General features: G+C 51.8%; 1 protein-coding gene across 4 annotated transcripts in view; it reads left to right on the plus strand.

Moving 5' to 3' along the window:
• The first annotated feature begins 18,299 nt into the window (after positions 1-18,299).
• Positions 18,300-27,263, plus strand: part of LOC140398353 (solute carrier family 15 member 2-like) — a 689,895-nt gene continuing 680,931 nt past the window's right edge. For 3 of the 4 annotated variants that reach the window (XM_072486942.1, XM_072486941.1, XM_072486944.1), the window contains exon 1: positions 18,300-18,386. The gene's annotated coding sequence lies outside the window, so the exon portion shown is untranslated. The remainder of the gene's footprint in view (positions 18,387-27,263) is intronic. The other variant, XM_072486943.1, reaches the window with a different exon arrangement.

Raw genomic sequence — 27,263 nt, forward strand, 5'->3', positions numbered from 1 at the left:
ACTGTGATGTGGAGATGTTGGACTGGGGTGAGCACAGTAAGAAGTCTTACAACACCAGGTTAAAGTCCAACAGGTTTGTTTCAATGTCACTAGCTTTCGGAGTGCTGCTCCTTCCTCAGGTGAATGAAGAGGTATGTTCCAGAAACATATATATAGGCAGATTCAAAGATGCCAGTAAATGCTTGGAATACGAGCATTTGCAGGTCATTAAATCTTTACAGATCCAGAGATGGGGTAACCCCAGGTTAAAGAGGTGTGAATTGTGTCAAGCCAGGACAGTTGGTAGGATTTCGCAGGCCAGATGGTGGGGGATGAATGTAATGAGACATGAATCCCAGGTCCCGGTTGAGGTCGCACTCATGTGTGCGGAACTTGGCTATACGTTTCTGCTCGGCGATTCTGCGTTGTCGCGCGTCCTGAAGGCCGCCTTGGAGAACGCTTACCCGGAGATCAGAGGCTGAATGCCCTTGACTGCTGAAGTGTTCCCCGACTGCAAGGGAACATTCCTGCCTGGTGATTGTCGCGCGATGTCCGTTCATTCGTTGTCGCAGCGTCTGCATGGTCTCGCCAATGTACCACGCTTCGGGACATCCTTTCCTGCAGCGTATGAGGTAGACAACGTTGGCCGAGTCACACGAGTATGTACCGTGTGCCTGGTGGGTGGTGTTCTCACGTGTAATGGTGGTATCTATGTCGATGATCTGGCACGTCTTGCAGAGATTGCCATGGCAGGGTTGTGTGGTGTCGTGGTCACGTTCTGAAGGCTGGGTAGTTTGCTGCAAACAATGGTTTGTTTAAGGTTGTGCGGTTGTTTGAAGGCAAGTAGTGGGGGCGTGGGGATGACCTTGGCAAGATGTTCACCTTCATCGATGACGTGTTGAAGGCTGTGAAGAAGATGTCGTAGTTTCTCCGCTCCGTGAAAGTACTGGACGACGAAGGGTATTCTGTCGGTTGTGTCCCATGTTTGCCTTCTGAGGAGGTCGGTGCAGTTTTTTGCTGTGGCACGTTGGAACTGTCGATCGATGAGTCGAGCACCATATCCCGTTCGTACGAGGGCATCTTTCAAGGTCTGTAGGTGTCTGTTACGCTCCCCCTCGTCTGAGCAGATCCTGTGTATACGGAGAGCTTGTCCATAGGGGATGGCTTCTTTAATGTGTTTAGGGTGGAAGCTAGAGAAGTGGAGCATCGTGAGGTTATCCGTGGGTTTGCGGAAAAGCAAAGTGCTGAGGTGACCGTGCTTGATGGAGACAAGTGTGTCCAAGAATGCAACTGATTTTGGAGAGTAGTCCATGGTGAGTCTGATGGTTGGATGGAACTTATTGATGTCATCGTGTAGTCGTTTCAGTGATTCTTCGCCGTGGGTCCAAAGGAAAAAATTGTCATCGGTGTATCTGGTGTATAATGTCGGTTGAAGGTCCTGTGCGGTGAGTAGGTCTTGTTCAAACTTGTGCATGAAGCTCTTGGCGAATTGGGGTGCGAATTTGGTTCCCATGGCTGTTCCGTGAGTCTGGATGAAGAACTTGTTGTCGAAGGTGAAGACGTTGTGATCCAGAATGAAGCGGATGAGTTGCAGAATTGCATCTGGAGATTGGCAGTTGTCGGTGTTGAGTACTGAGGCTGTTGCAGCAATGCCGTCGTCATGGGGGATGCTGGTATAGAGTGCCGAGACGTCCATTGTGACGAGGAATGTTCCTGGTTCAACTGGTCCATGGGTGCTGAGTTTCTGTAGGAAGTCCGTCGTGTTGCGACAGTTGGGGACAGAAGCTGGGTGTACCTTGTACGATGGGTTTCAAGATGCCCTCGATGTAGAGGGGTTCTCACACAGGGTCCCATTGCCTGAAATGATAGGACGGCCTGGTGTGTTAGCCTTGTGTATTTTCGGGAGGCAGTAGAGATGTCAAAGAGATCTAGGAGTAGTCAAAGAGATCTAGGAGTACAGGTCCACAGGTCATTGAAAGGGGCAACACAGGTGGAGAAGGTAGTCAAGAAGGCATATGGCATGCTTGCCTTCATTGGCCGGGGCATTGAGTATAAGAATTGGCAAGTCATGTTGCAGCTGTATAGAACCTTAGTTAGGCCACACTTGGAGTATAGTGTTCAATTCTGGTCGCCACACTACCAGAAGGATGTGGAGGCTTTAGAGAGGGTGCAGAAGAGATTTACCAGAATGTTGCCTGGTATGGAGGGCATAAGCTATGAGGAGCGATTGAATAAACTCGGTTTGTTCTCACTGGAACGAAGGAGGTTGAGGGGCGACCTGATAGAGGTATACAAAATTATGAGGGGCATAGACAGAGTGGATAGTCAGAGGCTTTTCCCCAGGGTAGAGGGGTCAATTACTAGGGGACATAGGTTTAAGGTGAGAGGGGCAAGGTTTAGAGTAGATGTACGAGGCAAGTTTTTTACGCAGAGGGTAGTGGGTGCCTGGAACTCGCTACCGGAGGAGGTAGTGGAAGCAGGGACGATAGGGACATTTAAGGGGCATCTTGACAAATATATGAATAGGATGGGAATAGAAGGATACGCACCCAGGAAGTGTAGAAGATTGTAGTTTAGTCGGGCAGTATGGTTGGCACGGGCTTGGAGGGCCGAAGGGCCTGTTCCTGTGCTGTACATTTCTTTGTCTTTGTCTTCTTTGTCTTTGTTCCAATACGGGGAGTACGTGGGATGAGAGCACGTAGGGTGCTCTGAAAATCTGGATCCAAGGTCTTGATCAGTCTGTTAAGTTGGCGGATGTGTTCCTTGGTCGGATCTGCGGGTAACTGTCTGTAGTGTTCTTGGTTGTTCAGTTGTTGGTATACTTCTTTGCAGTAGTCCGTTTTGTTCAGTATGACAGTGGCCGCTCCTTTGTCTGCTGGTTTGATGATGATGCTGCGGTTGGTCTTGAGAGCGTGGATGGCATTGCGTTGTGCTTGGGTGACGTTCGGAGTTGTCTTGTGAATGAATCATAGAATCATAGAATCATAGAAGTTTACAGCATGGAAACAGGCCCTTTGGCCCAACCATTCCATGCCGCCCAGTTTTTACCATTAAGCTAGTCCCAGTTGCCCGCACTTGGCCCATAACCCTCTATACCCATCTTACCCATGTAACTATCTAAATGCTTTTTAAAAGACACAATTGTACCCGCCTCTACTACTACCTCTGGCAGCACATTCCAGACACTCACTACCCTCTGAGTGAAGAAATTGCCCCTCTGGGCCCTTCTGAATCTCTCCCCTCTCACCTTAAACCTATGCCCTCTAGTTTTAGACTCCCCTACCTTTGGGAATGCGACTGATGAATCTGGCATTGACGTGACTCCTGACGGCTTGGGCATACATTTCGAGTCTAGGGCAGCGGCCTTCCGGAGGGGTCCAATTCGACTCTTTCCTCTCCGGTTGCCGCACCGCAGATCTCTTGGCCTGCTGTTCCGGTTCATTGGTAGGCTGCTTGGGTTCGCTGTTGGCCTCTTGGGGTCTTTACACAATTCACACCTCTTTAACCTGGGGTTACCCCATCTCTGGATCTGTAAAGATTTAATCACCTGCTAATGCTCGTATTCCAAGCATTGTCTGGCATCTTTGAATCTGTCTATATATATGTTTCTGGAACATATTCACCTGATATATCCACTCTTCATTCACCTGAGGAAGGAGCAGCGCTCCGAAAGCTAGTGACATCGAAACAAACTTCTTAAAATAACTGAGCTTCCACAACCCTCTGGGATTGAGAATTCCAAAGATTCACAACCCTCTGTGTAAAGAAATTTCTCCTCATCTCGATCCTAAGACGCATTTGCCTTATTTTGAAATTGTGTCCCCTGGTTCTAGACTCCCCAACCTTGCTCCAGGAGTGATTCCACGCACAAATAAGAATATGGTATGTTAAAACAAGCTAATTGCTAACACAAGATTACTAACTTTAACATCATAAAAACAAACAGCTTTCAATTACCAGTTAAACAATGTTCATCAATACAACAACGTAATAACCCTTAACTGCTATCTTTATTTCCACTCAAACAACACCCATTTCAGGTCAAAATTCACCTTTAAATACAGAGTCAGTTGTTGTGGTCCATGTCGGTACCAACAACATAGGCAAGTCTAGGAAAGAAGACCTGTTTAGAGATTATAAAGAGCTAGGATTCAAATTAAAAAACAGGTCCTCAAGGGTCATAATCTCCGGATTACTGCCCGAGCCACGTGCAAATTGGCATAGGGAGGCAAGAATAAGGGAAGTTAACACGTGGCTGAAAGAGTGGTGTGGGAAAGAGGGGTTCCTTTTCTTGGGACACTGGCATCAGTTTTGGGACAGGGGGGACCTATACCGTTGGGATGGTCTCCACCTGAACCGAGCTGGGACCAGTGTTCTGGCGAAAAGAGTAAATAGGGTGGTCAATAGGACTTTAAACTAAAGATTGGGGGGGAAGGGAAAGTCAGGGAACCAAGAGGTGAAGTAATCAGTGGGAAGCGTGGCTGCTTAGGAATACAAAAAAGCACGAAAAGACAAAACTCAGGAGAGGTTACGATAGTCCCCATCCCACAAAATATGACACAGTGTATGGAAAGGCTCAGTAAACCAAGGTCCACCACACTAAGAAAACAAAAAGGAACGGTCAATAGAGAATTAAAGGTGCTATATTTAAATGCGCGCAGTGTACGGAACAAGGTAGATCAGATTGTGACTGGCAGGTATGATGTGGTAGGCATCACAGAGACATGGTTGCAGGGGGTTCAGGACTGGCATTTAAACATCCAGGGATTCACAACCTATCGAAAAGACAGAGAGGTGGGCAGAGGGGGCGGGGATGCCTTGTTAATTAGGAATGAAATTAAATCAATAGCACTAAACGTCATAGGGTCAGATGATGTGGAGTCTGTGTGGGTAGAGTTGAGGAACCACAAAGGCAAAAAAACCATAATGGGAGTTATGTACAGGACTCCTAACAGTGGTCAGGACCAGGGGCACAAAATGCACCACGAAATAGAAAATGTATGTCAGAAAGGCAAGGTCACAGTGATCATGGGGGACTTTAATATGCAGGCGGACTGGGTAAATAATACTGCCAGTGGACCCAAGGAAAGGGAATTCATTGAATGTTTACAGGAGGGTTTTTTGGAACAGCTTGTGATGGAGCCCACGAGGGAACAGGCCATTCTGGACTTAGTGTTATGTAATGAGCCAGACTTGATTAAAGGTCTTAAAGTAAGGGAGCACTTAGGAGGCACTGATCATAATATGGTCGAATTCAATCTCCAATTTGAAAGAAAGAAGGTAGAATCAGATGTAAAGGTGTTACAGTTAAATAAAGGTAACTACAGGGGCATGAGGGAGGAACTGACGAAAATCGACTGGGAGCAGAGCCTAGTGGGAAAGACAGTAGAACAGCAATGGCAGGAGTTTCTAGGAGTAATTGAGGACACAGTACAGAGGTTCATCCCAAAGAAAAGAAAGGTTATCAGAGGGGGGATTAGGCAGCCATGGCTGACAAAGGAAGTTAGGGAATGCATCAAAGCAAAAGAGAAAGCCTATAATGTGGCAAAGAGTAGTGGGAAGTCAGAAGATTGGGAAGGCTACAAAAACAAACAGAGGATAACAAAGAGAGAGATAAGGAAAGAGAGGATCAAATTTGAAGGTAGGCTAGCCAGTAACATTAGGAATGATTGTAAAAGTTTCTTTAAATACATTAAAAACAAACGGGAGGCAAAAGTTAACATTGGGCCGCTCCAAAATGACACTGGTAATTTTGTGATGGGAGACAAGGAAATAGCTGAGGAACTAAATAAGTACTTTGCGTCAGTCTTCACAGTAGAAGATATGAGTAATATCCCAACAATTCCGGAGAGTCAGGGGGCAGAGTTGAATATGGTAGCCATCACAAAAGAGAAAGTGCTAGAGAAACTAAGAGGTCTAAAAATTGATAAATCTCCGGGCCCAGATGGGCTACATCCTAGAGTTCTAAAGGAGATAGCTGAAGAAATAGTGGAGGCGTTAGTTATGATCTTTCAAAAGTCACTGGAGTCCGGGAAAGTCCCAGAGGATTGGAAAATCGCTGTTGTAACCCCCCTGTTCAAGAAGGGAACAAGGAAAAAGATGGAAAATTATAGGCCAATTAGCCTAACCTCGGTTGTTGGCAAGATTCTAGAATCCATTGTTAAGGATGAGATTTCTAAATTCTTGGAAGTGCAGGGTCGGATTAGGACAAGTCAGCATGGATTTAGTAAGCGGAGGTTGTGCCTGACAAACCTGTTCGAGTTCTTTGAAGAGATAACAAATAGGTTAGACCAAGGAGAGCCAATGGATGTTATCTATCTTGACTTCCAAAAGGCCTTTGGTAAGGTGCCTCACAGGAGACTGCTGAGTAAAATAAGGGCCCATGGTATTCGAGGCAAGGTACTAACATGGATTGATGATTGGCTGTCAGGCAGAAGGCAGAGAGTTAGGATAAAAGGTTCTTTTTCGGAATGGCAACCGGTGACGAGCGGTGTCCCGCAGGGTTCAGTGTTGGGGCCACAGCTGTTCTCTTTATATATTAACGATCTAGATGACGGGACTGGGGGCATTCTGGCTAAGTTTGCCGATGATACAAAGATAGGTGGAGGGGCAGGTAGTATGGAGGAGGTGGGGAGGCTGCAGAAAGATTTAGACAGTTTAGGAGAGTGGTCCAAGAAATGGCTGATGAAATTCAACGTGGGCAAGTGCGAGGTCTTGCACTTTGGAAAAAAGAATAGAGGCATGGACTATTTTCTAAACGGTGACAAAATTCATCATGCTGAAGTGCAAAGGGACTTGGGAGTCCTAGTCCAGGATTCTCTAAAGGTAAACTTTCAGGTTGAGTCCGTAATTAAGAAAGCAAATGCAATGTTGTCATTCATCTCAAGAGGCTTGGAATATAAAAGCAGGGATGTACTTCTGAAGCTTTATAAAGCATTAGTTAGGCCCCATTTAGAATACTGTGAGCAATTTTGGGCCCCACACCTCAGGAAGGACATACTGGCACTGGAGCGGGTCCAGCGGAGATTCACACGGATGGTCCCAGGAATGGTAGGCCTAACATACGATGAACGTCTGAGGATCCTGGGATTATATTCATTGGAGTTTAGGAGGTTGAGGGGAGATCTAATAGAAACTTACAAGATAATGAATGGCTTAGATAGGGTGGATGTAGGGAAGTTGTTTCCATTAGCAGGGGAGACTAGGACCCGGGGGCACAGCCTTAGAATAAAAGGGAGTCACTTTAGAACAGAGATGAGGAGAAATGTCTTCAGCCAGAGAGAGGAGGGTCTGTGGAATTCATTGCCACAGAGGGCGGTGGAGGCCGGGACGTTAAGACAGAAGTTGATAAATTCTTGATTTCTCGAGGAATTAAGGGCTATGGAGAGAGAGCGGGTAAATGGAGTTGAAATCAGCCACGATTGAATGGTGGAGTGGACTCGATCGGCCGAATGGCCTTCCTTCCGCTCCTATGTCTTATGGCCTTATGGTCTTATGGCCTTAACAGATATCTTTGCAGCATCCTTGAGCACGGGTGAGGTCCTGGAGGACTTGAGAATTGCTAATGTTGTCCCTTTGTTTAAGAAGGGGAGCTGGGATAATCCAGGGAATTATAGACCTGTGAGCTTGACGTCAGTGGTAGGCAAACTGTTGGAGAAGATACTGAGGGATAGGATCTATTCACATTTGGAAGAAAATAGACTTATCAGTGATAGGCAGCATGGTTTTGTGCAGGGAAGGTCATGTTTAGCACAGGGCTAAATCACTGGCTTTGAAAGCAGACCAAGGCAGGCTAGCAGCACGGTTCAATTCCCGTAACAGCCTTCCCGAACAGGCGCTGGAATGTGGCGACTAGGGGCTTTTCACAGTAACTTCATTCGAAGCCGACTTGTGACAATAAGCGATTTTCATTTTTCATTTTCATGATAGAATTCTTTGAGGAAGTGACAAAGTTAATTGATGAGGGAAGGGCTGTAGATGTCATATACATAGACTTCAGTAAGGTGTTTGATAAAGTTTCCCATGGCAGGTTGATGGAAAAAGTGAAGTCGTATGGGGTCCAGGGTGTACTAGCTAGATGGATAAAGAACTGGCTGGGCAACAGGAGACAGAGAGTAGTGGATGAAGGAAGTGTCTCAAAATGGAGAAAGGTGACTAGTGGTGTTCCACAGGGATCCGTGCTCGGACCACTGTTGTTTGTGATATACATAAATGATCTGGACGAAGGTATAGGTGGTCTGATTAGCAAGTTTGCAGATGATACTAAGATTGGTGGAGTTGCAGACAGCGAGGAGGACTGTCAGAGAATACAGCAAAATATAGATAGATTGGAGAGTTGGGCAGAGAAATGGCAGATGGAGTTCAATCCAGGCAAATGCGAGGTGATGCATTTTGGAAGATCTAATTCAAGAGCGGACTATACGGTCAATGGAAGAGTCCTGGGGAAAATTGATGTACAGAGAGATGTGGGAATTCAGGTCCATTGTACCCTGAAGGTGGCAACGCAGGTCGATAGAATGGTCAAGAAGGCATACAGCATGCTTGCCTTCATTGGACGGGGTATTGAGTACAAGAGTCGGCAGGTCATGTTACAGTTGTATAGGACTTTGGTTAGGCCACATTTAGAATACTACGTGCAGTACTGGTTGCCACATTACCAGAAGGACGTGGATGCTTTAGAGAGGGTGCAGAGGAGGTTAACCAGGATGTTGCCTGGTATGGAGGGTGCTAGCTATGAAGAAAGGTTGAGTAGATTAGGATTGTTTTTGTTGGAAAGACGGAGGTTGAGGGTGGACCTGACTGAGGTCTACAAAATTATGAGAGGTATGAACAGGGTGGATAGCAACAAGCTTTTTCCAAGAGTGGGGGTGTCAATTACAAGGGGTCACGATTTCAAGGTGGGAGGGGGAAAGTTTAAGGGAGATTGTGCGTGGAAAGTTTTTTACGCAGAGGGTGGTGGGTGCCTGGAACGCTTTGCCAGCAGAGGTGGTAGAGGCAGGCACGATAGCATAATTTAAGATGCATCTAGACAGATATATGAACGGGCGGGGAACAGAGGGAAGTAGATCCTTGGAAAATAGGTGACAGGTTTAGATAAAAGATCTGGATCGGCGCAGGCTGGGAGGGCGGAAGGGCCTGTTCCTGTGCTGTAATTTTCTTTGTTCTTTGTTCTTTGGTATTCTAAGAGACAGATCTACAGGCATTTAGCAAGACAAGGACTGATTAGGGAACAGTCAGCATGGCTTTGTGAGTGGAACATCAGGTCTCACAAATTTGATTGAGTGTTTTGAAGGGGTAACCAAGAAGGTAGATGGCAGTGTCGTCAACATTGTCTACATGGACCTTAGCAAGGCCTTTGACAAGGTACCACATGCTATGTTGTTGCATAAGGTCAAATCTCACGGGATCCAGTATGAGGTAGCCAACTGGGTACAAAATTGGCTTGACGACAGAAGCCAAAGGGTGGTTGTAGAGGGTTGTTTTTCAAACTGGAGGCCTGTGACCACTGGTGTGCCTCAGGAATCAGTGCTGGGGCCACTGTTATTTGTTATTTATATTAATGATTTGGATGAGAATTTATGAGGCAGTTTGGTAAGTTTGCAGAGGACACAAGATTGGTGGCGTAGTGGACAATGAAGAAGGTTAACTAGGATTGCAACGGGATCTTGATTAATTGGGCCAATGGGCCGATAAATGGCAGATAATTTAGCTAAATGTGAGGCGATACATTTTGGTTGATCGAATTGGGGTAGGACTTACTCAGTTAATGGTACGGTTTTGGGGAGAGTTATAGAACAAGGAGATCTGGGGTACAGGTTCATAACTCCTTGAACCTGGAGTCACAGGTAGACAGGTTGCGAAGAAGGCATTCACCATGCTTGGTTTCATTGGTCAGAACATTGAATACAGGAGTTGGGACGTCTTGCTGAAGTTGTTCAGGACATTAGTAAGGCCACACTTGGACTACTGGGTACAGTCCTCGTCACCCTATTATAGAAACAATATTATTAAACTAGAAAGAGTGCAGAAATTATTTACAAGGATGCTACCGGGACTTGATGGTTTGAGTTATAAGGAGAGGCTGGATAGACTGGGACTTTTTTCCCTGGAGCGAAGGAGGCTTAGAGGTGATCTTATAAAGGTCTATAAAATAATGAGGGGCATAGATAAGGTAGGTAGTCAACATCTTTTCCCAAATGTAGGGGAGTCTAAAACTAGAGGGCATAAGTTTAAGGTGAGAGGGTAGAGCTACAAAAGGGTCCAGAGGAGCAATTTTTTCACACAGTCAGTAGTGATTTGATTTGATTTGCTTTATTGTCACATGTACCGGAATACAGTGAAAAGTATTTTTCTGCGGCCGAGGAATATACACAGTACGTACATAGTAGACACAGAATAATCAACAGAGTACATTGACAAATGGTACATCGCCAGAATAGTGATTGGTTACAGTGTGGAACAAGGAGGCAAACAAAGCAAATACATGAGCAAGAGGAGCCTAGGGCATCGTGAAGAGTATTCTTACAGGGAACAGATCAGTCCAAGGAGGAGTCGTTGAGGAGTCTTGTAGCTGTGCGGAAGAAGCTGTTCCTATGTCTAGATGTGCATGTCTTCAGACTTCTGTATCTTCTGTCTGATGGAAGGGTCTGGAAGAAGGCAATGCCTGGGTGGGAGGCGTCTCTGATAATGCTGTCTGCCTTCCTGAGGCAACGGGAGGTGGCAAGCTAGTGTGATGCGTTTAGACAGTGGATATAGAGGAATATGGGCCAAATGCGGGCAATTGGGATTAGCTTAGTGGTAAAAACTGGGATGCATGGACAAGTTGGGCCAAAGGGCCTGTTTTCATGCTGTAAACCTCTCTGACTCAATGACTCTAGGACCGAGCTTGCAGATTCTTGCCTGTCTCAACTACTGATTAACTGCCAGCCTTCAAAATTGCTCCTACCCTGTTCGCAGGAAAACCTTTAATTCGCTATGTTGAGATCTGGTCTGTCTCCAGTCAAATCTTTAACTGAACTGTTTTGAAAGAGACTGCAAGTCTGTCCACAAACTGATCTAACTTCACTGTACAGAGAACACAGCTTCTTGTCTGTTCTTGCCCAATGGACCCTTTTGTATCTCTACCCTTTAATCTAAAACTAAACTTCAAAACTGAAAAACTCAACGCCTGACTGCTTCAACCTCTGGTTCCTCCCATTAACTACATCTGGGGCAATTCTCCGAGCCCCACGCCGGGTCGGAGAATCACCGCAACCGCGCCACAACGCCACGACGTCGGCACGCGATTCTCCGAGGTGCGGAGAATCGACGCCATTTGAGCCGGCACGTTTGCCGCAGCTCCGGCCGCTGCAATCGGATGGGCCGAGCGGCTGCGCCGATACGACAGAGTCCCGTCGGCGCCGTTCACCCCTGGTCGCTGCCAGCGGGAACACTGTGGGAACGGTTGGGGGCTGGCCTGTGGGGGGGGGGGGGCGGGGGGGGAGGGGGCTCCTTCACCGGGGGGGGCCCTCCAATGGGTTCTGGCCGCGATCGGGGCCCACCGATCGGCAGGCCGGCCTATCCCCCCCCGGGCCTATTTTCTGGCACGCCGGCGCCTGAACACCGACTCCATGTTGAGTCGGGGCCGGTGCGCTAAAGAAGTCCGCCGCGCATGCGTGGGTTGGCGCGGCGCCCATTTGGCACCGCAAAAGGAGGCTGGAGTGGCATGAACCGCTCCAGCGCCGTGCTGGCCCCCCCAGAATCGGTTGTACCAGGGTCTGATTCGCGCCGCTGTGAAACACGACGGCGTTCACGATGGCGCAAACACTTGGGCTCCATATCGGAGAAACGCCCCCATCATCTTACTAAGCGTCTCTAAATCTCTACTCCATAGGGAACCCTCATGATATAAACAAAAGACATTAGTCCAAACTTTTATGATGTTTTAATTGCACCTCTTTCTCCAAAATGTCTTCCAACACCAGGTTAAAGTCCAACAGGTTTGTTTCAAATCACTAGCTTTTGGACGCAGCTCCTTCATTCACCTGATTCAGCTGATGGAGGAGCTGCGCTCCCAAAGCTAGTGATTCGAAACAAACCTTTAAAAAAAAAAAACATTTTATGAAGGCATTTGTGATTTTTTAACAATTTCGAACACAGTAAATAACCCCCCCCCCCCCCCCACCCGACAACCATACTCAGCCAACATGGCTTACACACACAGTTTTCCAATCCTCCCTCCTCCTGTCGCTGATCATGCCTCAACTATCGCCCCCCCTACCCCCTTCCCTCACACCCCCCCCCAGCCCCCCCCTCCCTAACATCCCCCCAACCCCCCCCACCCCCATCGTATCTGCTAACAGCTTAAATTTCCCCTAAGAAGTCCATAAACGGCTGCCACCTCCGGATGAACCCTAACTTCGATCCTCTCAGGGCGAACTTAATCTTCTCCAGCCTGAGAAACCCGGTCATGTCACTAACCCATACCCCCGATTTTGGGGGTTCCAAGTCCCTCCACGCCAGTAAGATCCGTCTCTGGGCTACCAAGTAGGCAAAGGCCAAAGCGTCTGCCTCTCTCGCATCCTGGAGTCCCGGGTCTTCCAACACTCCAAAAAGCGCCATCTCTGGACTCGGCGTCACCCTTGTCTTTAGTACCGTGGACATGACATCAGCAAATCCTTGCCAGAATCCCCTAAGCTTTGGACATGCCCAAAACATGTGGACATGATTCGCGGGCCCTCCCGCACACCGCCCACACTTGTCCTCCACCCCTTCAAAAAAACTGCTCATCCAGACCATAATCATGTGTGCCCAGTGACCAATTTAAATTGTATCAGGTTGAACCTGGCACATGATGAGGACGTGTTGACTCAGAGCATCCTCCCACAGACCTGCCTCTTGTTCCTTGCCCAACTCATCCTTCCATTTACGCTTTACCTCCCCTATCTGGGTTCCCTCCCACTCCATGAGTTCTTTATGAATTTTCGAGACTTTCCCCTCCCTCACTCCCACTTTTGAAATTACCATGTCCTGTATCCCCTGAAGTGGTAGAAGTGGAAAGGTTGATACCTGCCTCCGTGCAAAGTCCCCACCTGCAAATACCACAACACATTCCCACTTGACAGCTCAAACTCCTCCTGAGGAGCTGGTTTAAAACAGGGCTAAATAGCCGGCTTTTAAGGCAGACCATGGCAGGCCAGCAGCACGGGTTCAATTCCCGTACCAGCCTCCCCGAACAGGTGCCAGAATGTGGCGACTAGGGGCTTTTCGCAGGAACTTCATTTGAAGCCTACTTGTGACAATAAGCGATTTTCATTCATCCCAGCTCGCTGCCACCACCAAAAACCCCCATCCAGCCTCCCTTGCACAAACGGTTGTTACCACAAATTGGAGTCCATATCGATGCTCCCTCCACTCCCGTATGCTTCCGCCATACCCTCAAAGTTGCTACCACCACCAGGCTTGTGGAGTACCAAACCGGTGAGAACGGCAGAGGTGCCGGTACTAGTGCCCCCAAGCTTGTGCCCATAGATGATGCCGTCTCCAGCCGCTCCAAAACCGCCCCCCCCGACCCTGCTCCAACAGCACCTTCTTAACTCTCGGGGTTTAACCGCCCATACGAACCCTGAGATCACCGCATTGACCGTCTTAAAAAATGCTTTTGGAATAAAAATAGGGAGACACTGGATTATGAACAAAAATCTCAGGAGAACCGTCATCTTTACAGTCTGTACCCTCCCTGCCAGTGACAACGGGAGCATGTCCCACCTGCAAAAGTCCTCCTTCACCTGCTCCACTAACTGGGCTAAATTTAATTTATCCCAAGTATTGAAAACTCCCTCCTGCCACTTTGAACGGCACCCCCCCCCCCCACCCCCCCCAATCTCTTCTCCTGCCCCCTCACCTGAACTACAAAGGCCTCATTCTTACCCATATTCAATTTATACCCTGAAAACGAGCCAAATTCCCCTCAGATCCGCATAATCTCCCCCATTCCCCCCAACGGGTCAGAAATATACAGGAGTAGGTCGTCCGTATAAGCTGAGACCCTGTGCTCCACCCCCTTCCAGTCCTTTGGCGCTCTCAACACCATCGGTAGTGGCTCTATAGCCAAGGCAAACAACAGTGGAGAGAGTGGACATCCTTGCCTCGTTCCCCAGTGCAGCCTAAAATATTCTGAGCTCGCTCGGTTCATCCGCACGCTCACCACCAGTGCCCGGTACAGCAACCGGACCCAGTCTACAAAACCTTGCCCAAACCCGAACCGCTCCAGGACCTCCCACAGGTGTTCCCACTCCACCCAGTCAAAGGCCTTCTCCGCATCCATAGCGACCACAATTTCCACCTCGGAGGGCATCATAATCACATTTCAGAGCCTTCTGATGTTGACCGTTAGCTGCCGACCTTTTACAAACCCCGTCTGGTCCTCCCCTATCACCCCTGGCACCCAATCTTCTATTCTCAAGGCCAAAATCTTGGCCAGCAATTTGGCTTCCACATTCAAAAGGGAAATTGGTATGTATGACCCACATCGTTCCGGGTTTTCTCCTGCCTCAGAATCAGGGAAATCAAAGCCTGTGACATCGTTGGGGGAAGAACACCTCGCTCTCTAGCCTCATTAAACACCCTTACCAGCAAGGGCCCCAGCATCCCGGAAAACATCTTGTAAAATTCCACTGGGTACCCGTCTGGCCCTGGGGCCTTGCCCGACTGCATAGTCTCCAATCCTTCCACGACTTCAAACAGCCCGATCAGGGGTCCTCAGGCCCTCCACCTGTTCTTCCTCCACCTTTGGAAACTCCAATCCTTCTAAAATCCGCCTCATCCCCTCCACCCCAGCTGGGGGTTCTGACTCATAAAGCCTACTATAAAACTCCCTGAACACTCTCTGTTCACCCCCACTGGGTCCAAGATCGCGTTCCCCTCTCTATCCTTCATCTCCCTATCTCCCTAGCCACCTCCCGTTTCCTGAGCTGGTGTGCTAACATCCTGCTGGCCTTCTCCCCATATTCATACACCACCCCTCTTGCACTTCTCAGCTGCTCTACTGCCTTCCCTGCCGATATCAGAGCAAACTCCATCTGTAGCTTTTGCCGCTTCTTCAACAGCCCCGCCTCCGGGACCTCCGAGTTCCTCCCGTGTACCAAACCAACCTATCCATCTCTGCCCGCTCCACCTTCTCCCTATGTGCCCCTATCGAAATAAACTCCCCCCTAACTACTGCCTTCAACGCCTCCCAAACCGTTGCTGCCAAAACCTCCCCTGTGTCATTTATCTCAACATAATTTTGGATGGCCTCCCTCACCCACCCACATACCTCCTCCTCTGCTAACAGTCCTACATCTAATCTCCAGTGCGGGCGCTGGCCCCCCTCCTTGCTCACCTTTAAATTCACATAGTGTGGGGCATGGTCCGACATTACGATCGCCGAGTACTCGGTGTCTACCACCCCCGCCAACAAAGCCCTATCCAAAACGAAAAAATCGATCTGCGAGTACACTTTGTGTACATGGAAGAAAAAAGAAAACTCCTTTGATCTCGGCCGTCCAAACCACCACGGATCCACCCCATCTGCTCCATAAACCTCTTTAGTTCCGTCGCAGCTGCTGACACCCTCCCTGTCCTCGAGCTCGACCAATCCAGCCTTGGATAAAAAACAGTGTTAAAGTCTCCCCCATGATCAACCGATGCGAGTCCAGATCAGGAATCTTCCCCAACACCCGTCTCCTGAACTCCACATCATCTCAGTTTGGTGCATAAATGTTCACTAATACCACCGGCATCCCCTCCAGCTTCCAGCTCACCATTATATACCTACCCCCGCACCCCCCCCCCCACCTCACCCACCCCGAGTCCGCCACTATGCTTCCCAATTCAAATGACAACCGCTTATGAATCAGAATCACTACTCCCCTAGTTTTTGAGTCTAGCCACGAATGGAATACTTGCCCAACCCACCCCTTCCTCAGCCTAATCTGATCCACCACCCTCAGATATGCCTCTTGTAGCATTGCCATGTCCAACTTTCAACTGTTCAGATGGGCGAACACGCGAGCCCTTTTGATTGGCCCATTCAGCCCTCTCACATTCCATGTAATCAGCCCTCCCGCCCCACTGATCAACTATAACCCTTCCTAGGCCAACCTCCAGCCTGCATCCCGTGCCTCTTCAGGCCTGCCCTCGGGCGCCCACCGTTATCGACTACCCCCCCTATCGCCAGTCATCAATCCCTCACCTGTCAGTGGATCTATACCCTCTCCGACTCCCTCCCCCCCACTCCATAACAAAATAACAATCCCAACCCCCATCAACAAGCTTATAACCTGCTCGCCCCCACTGCGCTTCCGTGAGCTCGCCCGCCCAGCTAGCCTGGCAGCCTCCGCCCATGGCGCCAAGCATGATTCCCCTCCCTCCCGCTCAACCAACTTACATATACAAAAATTACAATCCCCAACAAACACAAAGAAGAAAAATCAGCCCACCATCCCCCATTGAGAACAAAGCAAACTCACAAACAAAACTAAGCAACGGCCCCAAACTTAGTGCAAAAATGGTTTGTACAAACCAGAAGAAAAGAAGTTTAACAAAAGTTCTAAAACATAATCACTCGCTCTACAGTTCAATGTCCTCCATCTCCTGCCAGTCCCTTGATCCTGATAAAGTTCATCGCCTCCTCTCGCGATCAAAAATAAAGTTCCTGGTCCTCGTACGTTATCCACAAACGCTGGGTACAACATGCCAAACTCCATCCCTTCTAAAAGAGGGCCGATTTTGCCTTATTGAAGCTCGCCCTTCTTTTGGCCAGCTCCGCACCCAGGTCCTAGAAGACACTAGGCTCATTGCCTTCCCATGTGCAACGCCTCGTCTGCCTGGCCCACCTCAAAATCTATTCCTTTTCCAGGAACCGGTGCATTCGTACAACCATCGCCCTCGGCGGCTCCTTTCTCTGCGGCTTCCTCATAAGCATCCTGTGCACCCTGTCCACTTCCAAGGGCCGAGCAAATGCTCCTACACCCAGCAACTTCTCAAACATTCGGGCCACATATGCACCGGCATCTGCTCCCTCGCTGCCCTCAAGCAGGCCGACGATCCTCAGATTCTGTCTGCGCGATCTCTTCTCTAGATCCTCCACTTGTCCTGCAGCCTCTTCTGATGGCCTCTCATCAGCCCCATCTCTGCCGTCATCGTGGCTAGCTGCTCATCGTGCTCGCCCACCGCCTCCTCTACCTTCTGGATCGCCTGGCCCTGGGCTTCTAGCCTCAGCTCCATGCGGTCGATCCCCGCCTTTATCAGATCCACCAGGTCCTGGCCATGTCCTCCAGATATTCCTTCCTCTGCTGAGCAAATTTCTCAGGCAGAAAGGCCACAAGTTGATCCGTTGACCACTGGGCCAGCAGATTTTGACCCTGACTCTCCGCCATCTTCTCCTGTGTCGCAGGCTCCGAACCAGTTTTCGCCGAACGCTTTCTTCTTTTTAGACCGCTCCTGGTCCACAAACCCATAAACTGGTAGGATACTCTCTTCGTTCACCTCACCAGCACGTTGTCCTGTCACTCAGTTCCACCGTAAATCGGAGGAAAAGGTCCAAAAAGACAACCATGAGTGGGAGCCACTGAGAGTAGATTCTAAACAAACCCGTTTTAACCTGGTGTAAGACTTCTTACTGTCCAAAATGTCTAGCTGCCTTTCAAACCAGGATTTTAAAAAACATGAAAGGCTTTTAACCCTTACTGCACCAGCTTCATATAATACAATATATCTGAAATTCATATATTCATAACAGGTCTTATACATCCCTGCCTCATTCATTGGACCTTATGCCCCATGAACTGGTACAGACAAAGTAGCAATAAGAGGTTCGTCCCTTTGGTTCCTTCTCAGTACTATCCAGTGAACTCTAGTGGGGAATGCATGTCCAGTAAGGAAATGCTTGAGATGTCACAGCACAGCACCCTTCACAGTAAACCAATATCCGGACCCATACTTGAAGGGATCTAGGAGAGGTAACGGAGGGTGGGAACCTCAGAGGGACAGTATTTAGTTCCTTCAGGAGACATTGGGTGAAACGAATATGGGCGAAATGAAAAGAAAAACATTGATTAAAGTGAAACAGGTTCAGTGACAGGAGCTGCTGGTGTGTATGGGGTATACTCTGCAGTACACAGGATGCAGTCTGTGGGAAGTGTAGTTTCCAGCGGACTTTGTGTTTCCTGCGATTGCTTGGAATTTTAAGGAGAGGAACTGGGTAGATACCTTATTACGCACCGCTTTTCCCAGCCCAGTTGTTAGTGCTAAATCTGATTGGAGGCGGATATACTGGGCTGGCTGTAACATGATACTGGAAGCAGAACACCAACTGGTTCAAAGCAAAGTAGTTCACCGAGGCGACACGAGAAGGTATTCCAATACTTACCAAGTTCTAAGTAAACGTAAGTGTTTTAAGATATTTACCAAGGTTTATTTTTCAGTATTACCAGTTTATGTATGTATGTTCAGTGTACCGCACTGCGTGGCTCTTAGCCCTGAACAACGTATCGCCTCTCAGTTTAGAAATGAAATATCTTTGACTAAACTCTCACCTGTTATCCCAGTGTCATAGAATCGTATTATCTTGCATTCACATTGTCAACTTATTATTAGCAATTTCACTTCCTCCTTCCCACTGGAGTCAAGGTTCCCAGGACACTGCCTCTCACCGGGGTACAGGTTCCCAGGGCACTGCATCTCACTGGGGTACAGGTTCCCAGGGCACTGCCTCTCACTGGGGTACAGGTTCCCAGGGCACTGCCTCTGACTGGGGTACAGGTTCCCAGGGCACTGCCTCTCATTGGGGTACAGGTTCCCAGGGCAGTGCCTCTCACTGGGGCGCAGGTTCCCAGGGCACTGCCTATCACTGGCATAAAGGTTCCAAGGATACTGCCTCTCACTGGGGTACAGGTTCCCAGGACACTGCCTCTCGCTGGGGTGCTGGTTCCCAGGGCCCTGCCTCTCATTGGGGTACATGTTCCCAGGATACTGCCTCTCACAGGGGTACAGGTTCCCAGGGCACCGCCTCTGAATGGAGAACAGGTGCCCAGGGCATTGCCGCTCACTGGGGTATAGGTACCCAGGGCACTGCCTCTCACTGGGGTACAGGTTGTCAGGGCACTGCCTCTCACTGGGGTACTAGTTCCCAGGACACTGCCGCTCACTGGGGTACAGGTTCCCACGATACTACCTCTCATTGGGGTACAGGTTCCCAGGATACTGCCTGTCATTGGGGTACAGGTTCTCAGGACACTGCCTGTCATTGGGGTACAGGTTCTCAGGACACTGCCTCTCATTGGGGTACAGGTTTCCAGGGCACAGCCTCTCACTGGGGTACAGGTTCCCAGGACAATGCCTGTCACTGGGGTACAGGTTCCTAGGACACTGCCTCTCACTGGGTTACAGGTTCCCAGGATACTGCCTGTCATTAGGGTACAGGTTAACAGGGCACTGCCTCTCACTGGGGTAAAGGTTCCCAGGGCACTGCCTCTGACTGGGGTACAGGTTTCAGGGCACTGCCTCTCACTGGGGTGCAGCTTCCAGGTCACTGCATCTCACTGGTGTACAGGTGCCCAGGGCACTGCCGCTCACTGGGGTATATGTACCCAGGGCACTGCCTCTCACTGGGGTACAGGTTGTCAGGGCACTGCCTCTCATTGGGGTACAGGTTCCCAGGACACTGCCTCTCACTGGGGTGCAGCTTCCCAGGTCACTGCATCTCACTGGTGTACAGGTTCCCAGGGCACTGCCGCTCACTGGGGTATATGTACCAAGGGCACTGCCTCTCACTGGGGTACAGGTTGTCAGGGCACTGCAACTCACTGGGGTGCAGGTTGTCAGGGCACTGCCTCTCACTGGGGTGCAGTTTGTCAGGGCACTGCCTCTCACTGGGGTATTGGTTCCCAGGACAATGCTGCTCACTGGGGAACAGGTTCCCAGGATACTAACTCTCATTGGGGTACAGGTTCACAAGATACTGCCTGTCATTGGGGTACAGGTTCTCAGGACACTGCCTGTCATTGGGTTACAGGTTCTCAGGACACTGCCTCTCATTGGGGTACACGTTGCCAGGGCACTGCCTCTCACTGGGGTACAGGTTTCGAAGACACTGCCTCTCACTGGTGTACAGGTTCCCAGGGCACTGCCTCTCATTGGAGCCCAGGTTCCCAGGACACTGCCACTCTTTGGGGTACAGGTTCTCACAACACTGCCTGTCATTGGGGTACTGGTTTCCAGGGCACTGCATCTCATTGGGGTGCAGGTTCCCAGGGCACTGCCTCTCACTGGGGTACAGGTTCCCAGGACACTGCCACTCATTGGGGTACAGGTTCCCAGGGCACTGCCTCTCACTGGAGTCCAGGTTCCCAGGGCACTGCCACTCTCTGGGGTACAGGTCCCCTGGACACTACCTGTCATTTGGGTACAGGTTCCCCGGACACTGCCTCTCACTGGGGTACATGTTCCCAGGGCACTGCCTCTCACTGGAGTCCAAGTTCCCAGGGCACTGCCACTCTTTGGGGTACACGTTCCCTGGACACTGCCTGTCATTGAGGTACAGGTTCCCAGGGCACTGCCTCTCATTAGGGTACAGGTTCCCAGTACACTGTCTCTCACTGGGGTGCAGGTTCCCAGGACACTGCCTCTCACTGGGGTGCAGGTTCCCAGGGCACTGCCTCTCACTGGGGTACAGGTTCCCAGGGCACTGCCTCTGACTGGGGTACAGGTTCCCACGGCACTGCCCCTCATTGGGGTACAGTTTCCCAGGACACTGCCTCTCACTGGGGTACAGGTTCCCAGGACACTGCATCTCATTGGGGTACAGGTTCCCAGGACACTGCCTGTCATTGGGGTACAGGTTCCCAGGGCACTGCGTCTCATTGGGGCACTGGTTCCCAGGGCACTGCCACTCACTGGGGTACAGGTTCCCAGGACACTGCCTGTCATTCGGGTACAGGTTCCCAGGGCACTGCCTCTCAAAGGAGGTACAGGTTCCCAGGACACTGCCTCTCACTGGGGTACAGGTTCCCAGGGCACCACCTCTCATTGGGGTACAGGTTCCCAGGGCACTGCCTTTCACTTGAGTCCAGGTTCCCAGGGCACTGCCACTCATTGGGGTACAGGTCCCCTGGACACTACCTGTCATTTGGGTACAGGTTCCCCGGACACTGCCTCTCACTGGAGTCCAGGTTCCCAGGGCACTGCCACTCTTTGGGGTACACGTTCCCTGGACACTGCCTGTCATTGAGGTACAGGTTCCCAGGGCACTGCCTCTCACTGGGGTACAGGTTGTCAGGGCACTGCCTCTCACTGGGGTATTGGTTCCCAGGACACTGCTGCTCACTGGGGTACAGGTTCCCAGGATACTACCTCTCATTGGGATACTGGTTCCCAGGACACTGCTGCTCACTGGGGTACAGGTTCGCAGGATACTACCTCTCATTGGGGTACAGGTTCTCAGGACACTGCCTGTCATTGGAGTACAGGTACTCAGGACACTGCCTCTCATTGGTGTACAGGATTCCAGGACACTGCCTGTCATTGGGGTTCAGGTTCACAGGACACTGCCTGTCATTGGGCTACAGGATCCGAGAGCACTGCCGCTCATTGAGGTACAGGTTCCCAGGGCACTGCCACTCACTGGGGTACAGGTTCCCACGACACGACGTGTCATTCGGGTACAGGTTGCCAGGTCACTGCCTCTCACTGGGGTACAGGTTCCCAGGGCACTGCCTCTCACTGGAGTGCAGGTTCCCAGGACACTGCCACTCTTTGGGGTACAGGCTCCCACGACACTGCCTGTCATTGGGGTACAGGTTCCCAGGGCACTGCATCTCATTGGGGTACAGGTTCCCAGGGCAATGCATCTCACTGGGGTACAGGTTCCCAGGGCACTGCCTCTCACTGGGGTACAGGTTCCCAGGACACTGCCTCTCACTGGGGTGCAGGTTCCCAGGGCACTGCCTCTCACTGGGGTACAGGTTCCCAGGGCACTGCCTCTCACTGGGGTACAGTTTCCCAGGGCACTGCCTCTCACTGGGGTGCAGGGTCCCAGGGCACTGCCTCTCACTGGGGTACAGTTTCCCAGGGCACTGCCTCTCACTGGGGTACAGTTTCCCAGGGCACTGCCTCTCACTGGGGTGCAGGTTCCCAGGGCACTGCCTCTCACTGTGGTACAGGTTCCCAGGACACTGCCACTCATTGGGGTACAGGTACCCAGGGCACTGCCTCTCACTGGAGTCCAGGTTCCCAGGGCACTGCCACCTACTGGGGTGCAATTTCCCAGGGCACTGACTCTCACTGGGGTACAGGTTCCCAGGGCACTGCTTCTCATTGGGGTGCAGGTTCCCAGGGCACTGCCTCTCAATGGGGTACAGGTTCCCAGGGCACTGCCGCTCACTGGGGTATATGTACCAAGGGCACTGCCTCTCACTGGGGTACAGGTTGTCAGGGCACTGCAACTCACTGGGGTGCAGGTTGTCAGGGCACTGCCTCTCACTGGGGTGCAGTTTGTCAGGGCACTGCCTCTCACTGGGGTATTGGTTCCCAGGACAATGCTGCTCACTGGGGAACAGGTTCCCAGGATACTAACTCTCATTGGGGTACAGGTTCACAAGATACTGCCTGTCATTGGGGTACAGGTTCTCAGGACACTGCCTCTCATTGGGGTACATGTTGCCAGGGCACTGCCTCTCACTGGGGTACAGGTTTCGAAGAGACTGCCTCTCACTGGTGTACAGGTTCCCAGGGCACTGCCTCTCATTGGAGCCCAGGTTCCCAGGACACTGCCACTCTTTGGGGTACAGGTTCTCACAACACTGCCTGTCATTGGGGTACTGGTTTCCAGGGCACTGCATCTCATTGGGGTGCAGGTTCCCAGGGCACTGCCTCTCACTGGGGTACAGGTTCCCAGGACACTGCCACTCATTGGGGTACAGGTTCCCAGGGCACTGCCTCTCACTGGAGTCCAGGTTCCCAGGGCACTGCCACTCACTGGGGTACAGGTCCCCTGGACACTACCTGTCATTTGGGTACAGGTTCCCCGGACACTGCCTCTCACTGGGGTACATGTTCCCAGGGCACTGCCTCTCACTGGAGTCCAAGTTCCCAGGGCACTGCCACTCTTTGGGGTACACGTTCCCTGGACACTGCCTGTCATTGAGGTACAGGTTCCCAGGGCACTGCCTCTCATTTGGACAAAGGTTCCCAGTGCACTGCCTCTCACTGGAGTCCAGGTTCCGAGGGCACTGCCTCTCATTAGGGTACAGGTTCCCAGTACACTGTCTCTCACTGGGGTGCAGGTTCCCAGGACACTGCCTATCACTGGGGTGCAGGTTCCCAGGGCACTGCCTCTCACTGGGGTACAGGTTCCCAGGGCACTGCCTCTGACTGGGGTACAGGTTCCCACGGCACTGCCCCTCATTGGGGTACAGTTTCCCAGGACACTGCCTCTCACTGGGGTACAGGTTCCCAGGACACTGCATCTCATTGGGGTACAGGTTCCCAGGACACTGCCTGTCATTGGGGTACAGGTTCCCAGGGCACTGCGTCTCATTGGGGCACTGGTTCCCAGGGCACTGCCACTCACTGGGGTACAGGTTCCCAGGACACTGCCTGTCATTGGGACAAAGGTTCCCAGTGCACTGCCTCTCACTGGAGTCCAGGTTCCGAGGGCACTGCCACTCTTTGGGGTACACGTTCCCTGGACACTGCCTGTCATTGAGGTACAGGTTCCCAGGGCACTGCCTCTCAAAGGAGGTACAGGTTCCCAGGACACTGCCTCTCACTGGGGTACAGGTTCCCAGGGCACTACCTCTCATTGGGGTACAGGTTCCCAGGGCACTGCCTCTCACTTGAGTCCAGGTTCCCAGGGCACTGCCACTCACTGGGGTAAAGGTCCCCTGGACACTACCTGTCATTTGGGTACAGGTTCCCCGGACACTGCCTCTCACTGGAGTCCAAGTTCCCAGGGCACTGCCACTCTTTGGGGTACACGTTCCCTGGACACTGCCTGTCATTGAGGTACAGGTTCCCAGGGCACTGCCTCTCACTGGGGTATAGGTTCCCAGGGCACTGCCTCTCACTGGGGTACAGGTTGTCAGGGCACTGCCTCTCACTGGGGTATTGGTTCCCAGGACACTGCTGCTCACTGGGGTACAGGTTCCCAGGATACTACCTCTCATTGGGATACTGGTTCCCAGGACACTGCTGCTCACTGGGGTACAGGTTCGCAGGATACTACCTCTCATTGGGGTACAGGTTCCCAGGATACTGCCTGTCATTGGGGTACAGGTTCTCAGGTCACTGCCTGTCATTGGAGTACAGGTACTCAGGACACTGCCTCTCATTGGTGTACAGGATTCCGGGACACTGCCTGTCATTGGGGTTCAGGTTCACAGGACACTGCCTGTCATTGGGCTACAGGATCCGAGAGCACTGCCGCTCATTGAGGAACAGGTTCCCAGGGCACTGCCACTCACTGGGGTACAGGTTCCCACGACACGACGTGTCATTCGGGTACAGGTTGCCAGGTCACTGCCTCTCACTGGGGTACAGGTTCCCAGGGCACTGCCTCTCACTGGAGTGCAGGTTCCCAGGACACTGCCACTCTTTGGGGTACAGGCTCCCACGACACTGCCTGTCATTGGGGTACAGGTTCCCAGGGCACTGCATCTCATTGGGGTACAGGTTCCCAGGGCAATGCATCTCACTGGGGTACAGGTTCCCAGGGCACTGCCTCTCACTGGGGTACAGGTTCCCAGGACACTGCCTCTCACTGGGGTGCAGATTCCCAGGGCACTGCCTCTCACTGGGGTACAGGTTCCCAGGGCACTGCCTCTCACTGGGGTACAGTTTCCCAGGGCACTGCCTCTCACTGGGGTGCTGGGTCCCAGGGCACTGCCTCTCACTGGGGTACAGGTTCCCAGGGCACTGCCTCTCACTGGGGTACAGTTTCCCAGGGCACTGCCTCTCACTGGGGTGCACGTTCCCAGGGCACTGCCTCTCACTGTGGTACAGGTTCCCAGGACACTGCCACTCATTGGGGTACAGGTTCCCAGGGCACTGCCTCTCACTGGAGTCCAGGTTCCCAGGGCACTGCCACCCACTGGGGTGCAGTTTCCCAGGGCACTGACTCTCACTGGGGTACAGGTTCCCAGGGCACTGCTTCTCATTGGGGTGCAGGTTCCCAGGGCACTGCCTCTCAATGGGGTACAGGTTCCCAGGGCACTGCCTCTGACTGGGGTACACGTTCCCAGGGCACGGCCCCTCATTGGGGCACAGTTTCCCAGGACACTGCCTCTCATTGGGGTACAAGTTCCCAGGACACTGCCTCTCATTGGGGTATAGGTTTTCAGGGCTCTCCCTCTCACTGGGGTACATGTTCCCAGGACACTGCCTCTCACTGGGGTACAGGTTCCAGGGCACTGCCTCTCATTGGGGTACAGCTTCCCAGGCACTATGTCTCCCTGGGGTGCAGGTTCACAGTGGACTGCCTCTCACTGGGGTACACGTTCCCAGGACACTGCCTCTCACTGGGGTGCAGGTTCCCCGGACACTGCCTCTCACTGGGGTACATGTTTCCAGGGCACTGCCACTCACTAGGGTACAGGTCCCCTGGACACTACCTGTCATTTGGGTACAGGTTCCCATGGAACTGCCTCTCACTGGTGTACATGTTCCCCGGACACTGCCTATCACTGGAGTCCAAGTTCCCAGGGCACTGCCACTCTTTGGGGTACACGTTCCCTGGACACTGCCTGTCATTGAGGTACAGGTTCCCAGGGCACTGCCTCTCACTAGGGTACAGGTTCCCAGGACACTGCCTCTGACTGGGGTACAGGTTCCCAGGACACTGCCTATCATGGGCGTACAGGTTCCCAGGACACTGCCTGTCATTGGGGTACACGTTCTCAGGACACTACCTGTCATTGGGGTACAGGTTCCCAGGACACTGCCTCCCATTGCCGTACAAGTTCCCAGGACACTGCCTGTCATTGGGGTACAGGTTCCCAGGGCACTGCCTCTCACTGGAGTCTAGATTCCCAGGGCACACCCTCTCACTAGCGTACAGGTTCCCAGGGCACTGCCTCTCACTGGGGTACAGGTTCTCAGGACACTGCCTCTCACTGGAGTCCAGGTTCCCAGGGCACTGCCACTCTTTGGGGTACACATTCCCTGGACACTGCCAGTCATTGGGGTACAGGTTCCCAGGGCACTGCCTCTCACTGGAGTCCAGGTTCCCAGAGCACTGCCTCTCACTAGCGTACAGGTTCCCAGGGCACTGCCTCTCACTGGGGTACAGGTTCCCAGGACACTGCCTCTCACTGGGGTGCAGGTTCCCAGGACACTGCCTCTCAATGGGGTGCAGGTTACCAGGGCACTGCGTCTCACTGGACTCCAGGTTCCCAGGGCACTGCCTCTCACTAGCGTACAGGTTCCCAGGGCACTGCCACTCTTTGGGGTACACGATCCCTGGACACTGCCAGTCATTGGGGTACAGGTTCCCAGGGCACTGCCTCTCATTGGGGCACAGGTTCCCAGGGCACTGCCTCTCACTGGGTTGCAGGTTCCTGGGGTACTGCATCTCACTGAGGTACAGGTTCCCAGGGCACTGCCTCTGACTTGGGTACAGGTACCCAGGGCACTGTCACTCGTTGGGGTACAGGTTCCCAAGGCACTGTGTCTCACTGGAGTCCAGGTTCCCAGGGCACTACCACTCACTGGGGTACACGTTCCCTGGACACTGCCTGTCATTGAGGTACAGGTTCCCAGGGCACTGCCTCTCACTAGGGTACAGGTTCCCAGGACACTGCCTCTGACTGGGGTACAGGTTCCCAGGACACTGCCTATCATGGGCGTACAGGTTCCCAGGACACTGCCTGTCATTGGGGTACACGTTCTCAGGACACTACCTGTCATTGGGGTACAGGTTCCCAGGACACTGCCTCCCATTGCCGTACAAGTTCCCAGGACACTGCCTGTCATTGGGGTACAGGTTCCCAGGGCACTGCCTCTCACTGGAGTCTAGATTCCCAGGGCACACCCTCTCACTAGCGTACAGGTTCCCAGGGCACTGCCTCTCACTGGGGTACAGGTTCTCAGGACACTGCCTCTCACTGGAGTCCAGGTTCCCAGGGCACTGCCACTCTTTGGGGTACACATTCCCTGGACACTGCCAGTCATTGGGGTACAGGTTCCCAGGGCACTGCCTCTCACTGGAGTCCAGGTTCCCAGAGCACTGCCTCTCACTAGCGTACAGGTTCCCAGGGCACTGCCTCTCA

This window comes from Scyliorhinus torazame, chromosome 21 (genome assembly GCF_047496885.1).
Source record: "Scyliorhinus torazame isolate Kashiwa2021f chromosome 21, sScyTor2.1, whole genome shotgun sequence".
Classification (NCBI taxonomy): Eukaryota; Metazoa; Chordata; class Chondrichthyes; order Carcharhiniformes; family Scyliorhinidae; genus Scyliorhinus; species Scyliorhinus torazame.